This window comes from Hippocampus bargibanti, linkage group LG19, assembly GCF_051943395.1.
Source record: "Hippocampus bargibanti isolate YZ-2025 linkage group LG19, ASM5194339v1, whole genome shotgun sequence".
Taxonomy (NCBI): domain Eukaryota; kingdom Metazoa; phylum Chordata; class Actinopteri; order Syngnathiformes; family Syngnathidae; genus Hippocampus; species Hippocampus bargibanti.
In genome coordinates, this window is record NC_142752.1 from 3,011,211 (window position 1) to 3,019,174 (window position 7,964).

The window sequence follows — 7,964 nt, forward strand, 5'->3', positions numbered from 1 at the left end:
GAAGAGCATACAAGGACGATGTGCAGATGTAGCAAACTGCGGCCAACTGCGCTGAACTCTTATAGTATACCCTTCCTCCTTCCTCCTTTCTCAGGAATAGCGACCACTCTGTTGATGTATGGAGGCAGTCTGCCACCCAATGTCAGTTTGATGTTAAAAGAAGCCTCCTGGCCATTGTGGTCAAGGTACGTTTGCAACCATCTGGAACAGTTCGACGCCTCGTCAAGATGGACCGAGATCCATTGAAATACAATCAAAGCAAAGAGATAACAGATAATGTTCCCCCGATGCTTTTCCGCATGGGGAATTCATTAAAAAAAAAAATCAAGTGATTGTATTTCCTCCTCCTGACCAATCTTAAAAGCCATTTAATGACCTGGCCGAGGCGCGTTTACAAATAAATCACGCCATCAGCAAGCAAAGGCGAGACGTGTTTACGACGTTTTGTTTTGACGCGAACTGGCAGATTTAAAAGTACGTTGCTCGCGGTGGTTTCAGACGCAGATTAACGCGAGACTATGCGTCATAAAACCACGCACGATATTACGCGTGTCAAGATAAATTATAAGGATCGAGGAAGAAAACAGCCAGACGGGCTTCTAGGCTGTAAACTCGCTGTTGTTTTATTGTTCTCCATCTTGTGAGAATCATTTTGTGCCTAGAATGCTTTTATCATTTTTATTTACACTCCAGTAATCAATCAAATTTTGCGGGAAAACGATTGATATATGAACATATCTTGCTTCATTTTCAAGTTACCGTATTTTCCGGTGTATGAGGTGCATCGGAGTATAAGGCGCACCCCCAATGAATGGTGTAGTTTAAAAAAATCCATATATAAGGCGCACCGGATTGACTATAAGGCGCACCTTCAATGGATGAAAAAAAAATCCAAATATAATATATAAATAGATAAAAGTTTTCCAAATACAGGTAACATCCGAGTTACGACCGGGTTCCGTTCCGACAAAACGGTCGTAAGTCAAACGGTCGTAAATGCATTCAAAATGGCCGACGCGAGGTTTATACGACAGAATAGTTCTTAAACAACGTTCTTAAACAACGTTTTCTATTGAATACTATGATATACCAAACTGCTTACAGTTCAATTATAAATCATTCAGTCATTTTTATCATTTTATATTTCGTATTATCGATTTTTATTACTGTAACGTTCTGCTGACCCAAATACGCACGGCTTCCCACGCATACACTCTCTCCCTGCTAACGGACAAGCTAGAAGAGCACACCCAACACATGCTCAGACTTCGGATGTTACAGGTAACATCCAACTTACGACCAGTTCTACTTACGACCACGACCTCCAAGACCCTATTTAAAAAATATATATTCTACGCCTGGCACTGCAACGCGCTAGCAGGCCGGCAACGCGTACGACAATTTTGGCCAGCCAGCCAGCATCTCACTCTCGTACAGCAATCGACCGTGTGATGGCACCAGAGGGGGAAGTTGGCGAGACATTTCGCCTCTGAGTCTCTCTTCAACATTTTGAATGGATTTCGACTTACGACCATTTTGACTGACGACCATTTGGTCAGAACGGAACTCGATCGTAAGTCGGATGTTACCTGTAGCTATTAGCTGTCTATTCGCTAGCTATTAGCTATCTATTCGTTAGCTATTATCTATCTATTCGCAAGCTAGCTGCCTTGCTATCTCTTTGAGTTACTTCCGGGTTGAGCGAACACTGGTGAGTGTAGCTCCCGCTGCTGCTTACCCATAAAAAAAATTATCCTGTGACTGTAAACCGTCTGTGTAAGCTCTCAGTCGTACAGGAGTGGTCCATCGATGAGAAGGTTTCTTCAGCCGTCATCTGTACAAAAGTGCATAGGGCTAAACTGCATATCAACTAGCACTGAAGGTAGAGAAAAGGAGTCAAAACATATCAGGAGAGCACTCACTAACTGTGGGTACCCTCAGTGGTCATTCAACAAATGTCAGAAAGAAAGAATAGCGAACGAAACCAATAATTCTCAAGATTCTAAAAGGAGAGGAGTAGCAGTACCGTACATTGCAGGAGTTTCTGAAAAATTACAAAGAGTCCTTTGGCAACATAAAATTCCTACTTATTTCAAACCGATAAACACGTTAAGGCAAAAATTAGTGCATCCAAAAGATAGGCTACCAAATGAAAAACAAAGTAATGTAGTTTATTCCATACATTGTAAGAATGAAAATTGTAAAGAGCAGTACATTGGGGAGACTCAACAAATTCTCAAAAAAAGACTTTATCAACATCGCAGGGATAATACTAGTGGGCCTCAATCGGCAGTACATTTGCATCTAAAAGCTAGCAACCACTCATTTGACGACAATGAGGTTAAAATCTTAGCGAAAGAACATAGATGGTTTGAAAGGGGGGTAAAAGAGGCGATTCTTATAAAACAACAAAATCCTTCATTAAACCGGTCTGGTGGTGTGAGGTTCAATTTGGATCGTTCATACAATAGCCTGCTCAGGCAAAACAGGTTAGGCAACTTTCGCAATGCTGATGAGGGTCGTTATGCTGATGAGGTGATACCGGGGGGAGTGGGTGTAATAGGCCAATCGTTAGTCAGGAATGTAGGAACAATCAGTGGGGCCACAGGGGGGTGTCCCGCGCCCCCCTCCAACCTGAGAGTAGGGACCTATCATAGCTGTGTCCGGCGCCACCAGGTCTGGACATTAGGGATATATAAATGGGGCCGATACGACCAGTCAGACTTTAGTTCGCTGACGAAGCCTCTTGGATAGGAGGCGAAACGTCCGAAACCTTCACTTTTGTACAGATGACGGCTGAAGAAACCTTCTCATCTGTGACTGTAAAGTTAACCTGAGAGTTTTGAAAGGCGCTTATAAATGAAATGTATTATTATTATTATTATACATGCTTTTCTTCTTCTATAGTCCGAAAACGTTAAAGTCATAAGCAAAATTCTCTTCCATCAAAAGGAGGAAAAAAAACGCAACATTTTAAATCAGGGGGGTGTGGTTTATTAATTCTCTTTACCGCACTGTGGCTTTGTGACCAAAAAAAAAAGATCCTAAAGATGATTCACCCCTGACGTCCCGTCGTGCAGAATCATAAAAGCTTCCTCCTGTGCTTGAAATGATCAGCAAAGCTTTCAATCATCTTTCTGGGGGGAAAAAATAAAAAAATAACTAAAAATATATATTTTTAATGAATGTTGAGCATAAGAACTAGTGTTACAGTGCCCTCTTGTGGTCTACCTCATCATTTACACTAACCTGCCGCTGCATCTAACGTCAAAAAAATCCCCCCTTGCTCCCCCCATTTTAATTTTCGTGGCACTTAGAGCCCCAATTTCTTTTTTTTAAATGGCAATCAGTGCAAAAAGATTGCCAACCGCTGCGGTAGTGCAAATAAAATTCAATATTGTGGAAACTACTGATTAAAAATGACTAATTATGATTCGCATGCAAGAAATTGGTTATGCTTAACAGCCATCCATATCTCACACACACACACGCACACACACACACACACACAAAGTAGATGTTGATACAAAGGGAGGAGTTCAGTGACCTGTAAGACACTAATGGGATCTCTGACAATATAATTAACTAATGAGACTGACGGAAAGGACAACACTCCATCACCCGACACCCACCCTACTACCCCTTTCCTAAATTGAGACCCCAACCCCCCTCTCTAGTTGATGCATTGCTCTCCCATCTGGTGCTGTTTGCCTCCCTCCATTTTAGTCCCCCCCCTCCACCTTCATTATTTCATGGATTTCGTGTTTTGTTTCGGCCTATTTTAGCAAGTCAGGTGCTTTCAATATAGGAAGCCATCATGGCATACATTAATTGTATTTTATTGATTATAGTACCTATGCTTGTCTGTCACTGTAAAGTGTCCTTGAGAGCTTTGAAAGGCGCTTAAAATGAAATGTATTATTATTATTATTATTATTATTATTATTATTATTATTATTATTATTAAAAAATATATATTTCTGCATGAACGATATTTAATTCTAATATTTACACTGGACTGGATGGGATGAGCCTTTATTAGTCTCGCAGTGGAGAAATTTACATTGCACAGCAGCAAAGTGATGAAAGTAAGAGGAAATGAAAGGAAGAAGTAGAAAAACAAAATAGAGGAGCTGGTGTAAAGGCAGCTACTCTCGCGGCGTTATCTTGAAGTTAAAAGAACAAAAACACGAAATAACAAATAATATGACAACACAAAGACACAGACAGTCATTCAACCATAAGCCCTTTCTGCACCCCATTCTACATCAAAGAAGAGGATCAAAGCGTCCTTTTCACCAGTGGATCAGTGGTGAAATGGGTACGTCTATTACAAGCTAACTGTTGAAAACAAACACGAAGCTGTAGCAACCATGGACGAAAAGAGATTGTCTCATATCTCCTGTCCAATGTAAATCCGCTTCAATTCCAAGCCGCGGCAGTTCCACATACACATCGGCGCTTTTTTCTTCTAATTCATCCATCCATCCAGCCGTTTTTCCATGTTTTGTTGATTATTTTAGTTCTTGTTCATTTAACTTTGACTTTTGCGAGGCAATATCTGCTCTCACACGTTTTATGCATTTTTTATTATAATAATTTTTTTTGTCGTCATTTAGTGAGCTTGTGCGCGGGTTGCTTCGCAGCGTGAGCCTGACACCAGCTGGGCCATAAATCCTCCTGTGCGAACTGTGCGACTCGCAGCTTTTAACCACCTGCCTGTTGCGATTACAACCCGCGCTCAGTGGGATGATACATTTGGCCCAAAGACAAACCTGCTGTGACTTTGACTTTGTGCAAGCTCATACTTATCGGAGTTTGAACTGCAGGCGCGCAAGCTAATTGATGAGCGATTGAATGTCACTTGGATCATTCAATGAAAAAAAAACAGGATTTTGGTCACAGCTGATGTATATGAATCAAGAACGCAAACAAAGCTACGTGAGGGCTTGTTAACGGTTAACCTGTGGTAATGTTTCATCTGTCACTTAACGCCATAGTACCCTAAAAGGTTTTGCTCTGGAGAGGTCACGAATGCCCATAACGTGAACATCAGTGACATTGTGCTCCACTGTCATCGGGTTGATTTATAGCAGTGCAGAAAATAAAGAAAAATGTTCCCTTTGTGCGGCAGAATAAAAGCCTGGAATGTTGAACCCTCCACTGATTGGCTTGTCTTTTACAAAAAAAACAAAAAAAAAAACAAGAAGCTAATCATTAAGCTATCCTGCATATCCAATAACTCATTTTTATGTTCGCGTTAAGCTTATACTTGAGCAAGCACGGTTCGATTCATTTCATTATACTTTTTTTTTTCTCCCGTCCAAATGTCTTGACCTCTGACCTTACCACAGAACACGTTCATGATGTATTCCAACAGTAGGTGGCAGCATTATCAAGTGCAGCATAGTGCATAGCAAATGTAGAATTCAATAACAATAAAAATAAAAATAAAAATAAAGATGCATTTGCCATAATTGAGTACTTTATGGCGCAACATGGTAACCGGCCATTTTTATTGAGCATGCATAATCTGTTTTCACGTTGTACTCTGGCTTCTTTCCACCCTTCAAAAAACATGCACAGTTGACATAAAACTTTAAATCAACACAATCAAATTCTTATACAGAAAAACTCAGACAGAAAAAACGGAAAATTCAAAGTAAAATTCGTTGACTTTCATTAACCAAACACATAAAAAATACCCCATTAAATATTCGTGTATACATGCCAGATATATGTTGCGTTTTTTTTCGTTTTTTTGGGAGGGGATTATGGGGTGGCCCACAGCCGTGGATCCCACAAAAATAGATCATCCCCTGCAAAGAGCATATTTCCACATTTCAAAGCCAAAATAGAAATCTGGAGTAAAATGACAATAGTATTTAAAACAGATCATTAACAATGCATGAATTTTAAAATGGAGCAAAACATGTTTTATTTTCAGAAATCGACTTGTCTTAAAATCACTTCCGTTCAAATCATTTTAGTTCGACAATGTTTTGTTTTCATATCTAGGAAAACTCTGCACAATTGCATAATAACCTTACCTTGTGAACGGATGATGCATTAAATGCACCTGGTGGAGCTCCACGAACACGCACGGGGAACTTGCGATTTTGCAAACCAACGATCTGCATTGCCGAAATGCGCACTTGAGTTAAAAAGTGCCTTATTTTTTGGAAATGCATCTCAGTGGTCATAAAAGCAGTATTTTGGTTGCAGGTAAAGCAAATCGTATAGTTACACTTGACAGTTGAAAAAAAACAACACTGACATGTTAAACCCGCTACTCCTTCTTGTTCTACGTCCATTTCTAACGGCAATTGGTCCATGGTGGCGTAATGCTGCCTCGCGCTGGTCAGTTTTGGTACTACAATTTACATGGAAAAGCCTGATGAGAAATTCACTGTTTCAATGGCATAACTCAAAACGTCCCTTTTTATTGTCCACGTCCTGATTATTTGAAGTACATTGAATTACAAGTACAGAAGTACATTAGTTGATTGGTTCCTATAGAGGAGAAGAAAAAAATAAATCGGCAAGGGATAAAATAGTTTAAATGTATAGGTAACACCGTAAAAACTGTTTTTTTGTGTTGGTTTATGTGAAATACTGGTTACGTCTTCCTGACATCGCTGCTTGAGTCCCACCTGTCGAACCGCAACTCATCTTGGATCCATCTCCAATAATAATAATAATAATAATAATAAATTTCATTTCTAAGCGCCTTTCAAAACTCTCAAGGTTACTTTACAGTCACAGGATCAGATTTTCTGTGGGTGAGCAGCGGCAGCCACACGCGCCAGCGTTCACTAAACCCGGAAGTAACTCAAATACATTGAAAGCTAGCGAACTAGCTAATGGATAACTAATACCTAGCTAGCTAGCTAGCCTACATATAGATTATAAATAGCAAATATACAGCGAATTAGATAGATAGCCAGCCAGCGAGCTAATAGTTAAGTAGGTAGCCAGCCAGATAGCTCAAGTGAGCAACATAATGTAAAAATATTAATAATACATTACCAGGAAATAGCCCGATAATGGCGCCTTTTTTGTCAAAGGAATGTCTATTTCCTTTTTTTAATTAATTCCTCAGACAATACAAACATTAACATCTAACATGCGGGATTTTCCATCTCTCAAAAATAGCCTGTTTGTAATTATATATTAAAAAAAAAGTCCACCGCAATTTATTTTCTTTCTTTGAAGATTTCATTGACTCATTTTTCAGTCATCATAGGACCCCCAATATCAAAACAGTTAATCTTCATCCGCCATCTTAGTGAGGAAGTGGTCTGTTTACACATAAATGAGCAAACTGGATTTATTTTCTGTCTCTGTTTCTTCAATCTGTATGTCTTATACTAATAAAACGTGTAGAAACAAATAAGAATGCTCATCGTTTATCCAGAAGTAATAAACAAGCTTTCACTTATTCCCCGAATGCATCATGGAGTAAAAGTAACGCACACAGGAAGTGCCCGCGAGGCCCCCCGTTGAAACTGGAAGACACGAAACTCCCCCCTTTTCCACACACGCTTGTGAACGCGCCGCCGCCATGGATTTATCTTTGGCTCTTCGCCTGCTGGTGTCCATGTTGCCTTTAAGTCCTTTATCAGGTGTCAGCTGCGGCTTCCGTGTCACCCAAGTCATGTCGGTTTCCGTTCACACTTTGCTTTTAAAGTGTTGGCGCTGAGGCCAAGAGAAGCGTCCGTGACGCTTTCGGGCGAGCGTTCAAAAAGTCATCATTATATCATACATTTCATTTATAAGCGCCTTTCAAAACTCTCAAGGTCACTTTACAGTCAGAGGATACGTTTTTTTTTTCTGTGGGTGAGCAGCGGCAGGCACTCAACCTGGAACAGCTAAAATAGATAGCTAGCTAACTGATAGCTAACTGATAGCTAACTGATAGATAGATAGATAGATAGATAGATAGATAGATAGATAGATAGATA

The 7,964-nt window shown here is 40.0% G+C and overlaps 1 protein-coding gene across 2 annotated transcripts in view; it reads right to left on the reverse strand.

Annotated features, from left to right (window-relative positions):
* esr2a (estrogen receptor 2a) overlaps positions 1–6,208 on the reverse strand; it is a 31,086-nt gene extending 24,878 nt beyond the window's left edge. The window contains exon 1 of one of the 2 annotated variants that reach the window (XM_089021565.1): positions 6,051–6,208. The gene's annotated coding sequence lies outside the window, so the exon portion shown is untranslated. The remainder of the gene's footprint in view (positions 1–6,050) is intronic. The other variant, XM_089021566.1, reaches the window with a different exon arrangement.
* Positions 6,209–7,964: the final 1,756 nt, after the last annotated feature.